This window comes from Crocodylus porosus, unplaced genomic scaffold (assembly GCF_001723895.1).
Source record: "Crocodylus porosus isolate Cpor-Errol unplaced genomic scaffold, CroPor_comp1, whole genome shotgun sequence".
NCBI lineage: Eukaryota > Metazoa > Chordata > Crocodylia > Crocodylidae > Crocodylus > Crocodylus porosus.
In genome coordinates this window covers 24,994,710-24,996,883 of record NW_017728918.1, presented here as the reverse complement: position 1 = coordinate 24,996,883, position 2,174 = coordinate 24,994,710, and the positions used below count along the sequence as shown (strand labels likewise).

At 43.4% G+C, this 2,174-nt stretch overlaps 1 long non-coding RNA gene across 1 annotated transcript in view; it reads left to right on the top strand.

Annotated features, from left to right (window-relative positions):
- The window catches only part of LOC109312194, a 17,018-nt gene extending 15,273 nt beyond the window's left edge, over positions 1-1,745 (top strand). The window contains exon 3 of the long non-coding RNA XR_002101728.1: positions 1,631-1,745. This is a non-coding gene — a long non-coding RNA (uncharacterized LOC109312194). The remainder of the gene's footprint in view (positions 1-1,630) is intronic.
- The last annotated feature ends 429 nt before the right edge of the window (positions 1,746-2,174 follow it).

Here is a 2,174-nt window from a genome sequence, read left to right as displayed (position 1 = left end):
CCAAGGTCTGGAACAGTCTGCCAGCGGAGGTGGTTCAAGCACCTACATTGAACACCTTCAAGAGTAAATTGGATGCTTATCTTGCTGGGATCCTGTGACCCCAGCTGACTTCCTTCCCTTTGGGCAGGGGCTGGACTCGATGATCTCCTGAGGTCCCTTCCAGCCCTGATGTGTATGAAATCTATGAAATACCAAAGGATTATTAGCATAATTTTCAGAGCAGGCATGACCTCAATTCTGATGTCTCCAAACATAGCTTACTGGAGCCCCAAATCTCCACCCCATCAACATGTTTGGGAAGCTTATAACTGTTTTGAAATTAACTTGTGTTACCATGAGTGTTTGTGATCTAGCTTAGCAACAGTGACAAAATCCTCGCTCTCATTCTGATGTAACAATTGAACATGGCATATAATGGTAATAATAACAAGCCTTAGCAATAATATATTACATTCAGCAAAGAATTTCCTTTCATCTTCTTAGCATTCTTCAGTTGAATAGGATATCTTGGATTTTATCATCTATGCTTTGAAGACACCACCATAATTCATAGAATCTATATAGGCCATATATAAGGTATTACTTGTACAGGCTTATGATTGTATCCCAAGCAAAATGAATCAGTATGCATATTAGTATGTCAACGCACTGTTAAACTGCACATTGTAATGAAATGCATTCCATTTAATAAAATGAAATCTCAGCTGAGCAGAGCAGATTATTTTATTAAACAGAATGGATAAAAGGTTTGACTCACTCATTGTCTAGACAAATTGCTTAGAAACTTGTGGGTTGGCTTTAGAGCCATTCAAATCATGCAAAACCTGCTTGCAAGCCTTTTACAAAATTAAAAACTGGTTTTTGGTTGTACCTCTGTATTGTTTGCTGTTCAGGAATGTGATGTTTTGCTTACATGAATTTTCATGGAAGCTTGTATTGAATTGTAGGTGAGGGATATTCCTAATCTCAGAGTAAGGCTGAGATTCCCTCAAAATGTAGTTTTGGCCAACCTGAAGCTATTAATGACTTCCACCCATATTCAGAAATGGTCCTGGCTAAATAAAAACTCCTCTAGTTCTCAAAGATAGGTGCACACAGGATCACAAAGCTAGAAAGCAGGAGACAGAGCCTCTGTTAAATAGGATGTTTGCTGGAAGGTTTAAATTCCTTTTCTACCCGAGTTGTTTTGTTTGTGAGAGAAGTTGGCTTATGTCACCATCCATTTCCATGTGTCCACACATAAATATGAGGTAAAACTGACAGTATCTTTCTTTGGGCCAAGTAACACCACTTCCCCAGCAACATGAGTCCTATGCCTTTGGCACAATGTTTTTGTAGAGAGAGGGAGTTAGCCGTATTAGTCTGAACTCTGGCAGAAGGCAAGGTAGATATGGCTTTGTAGACATTACTTACCGGTGTTGGTCCCGATAATCCTCCATCCACAACCCTCAGAATACCCCTGTTCCTGCAACAGTGACTGCTCTGAATATGATTTTGTACTCCACTGCAAAATCATGTAGCACTAGGTAACACTTTTATATTGTTCTTACTGGCTAGGGACAGAAGTCACACACAAATCAGTTTAAGTGATCAGAAACTGGTTTAAATCTGTAAGAGAACAGAAGTTCAGTGCTTACAAAATGTCCAAAACCAGTTTAAGATAAAACCTGGTAGGATGTAATATCAGAGTTAATGGATTTAGGTAAAATCAGTTGATGGAATTTCTGTCCCAGGTCCCTTCCTGGTTCAAGTGAACTCACAGTCCCCCAGCATCCCAGGATGCTTTGCAGTCCTGGTCTGTGCCGTGCTGTATTCTCCAGAAGGGCAGTGTCTGTCCCACCCATCTGCTCTCTAGCTGGATAAATATCACTGCCTTTGAGGGCTTCCCCCACCCCAGCCAGGCAGACCCCAGCTGGGGTCAGTGCAGGCTAGGGTCGGGGTTCAACCCTCCTCCTCCCCTGCGTCATACTCAGCCAGCCCGGCCAGCTGTGGGCTTGGCCATTTCTTGCCCCTCCCTCCCCTGCTCAAGCAGGGAGGGGATGAAAAGCCTTGGAGGCTTTCCTTCCCAGTGTCCCTCCCCTCCCTTCAGCAGCGGCTGGCAGGCTGGGAGGCATGCTTTAATGCCCCTCAGCTTCTGGCCTGAGTCACTGCAGGTATGTGGCTGCATTTCTGGA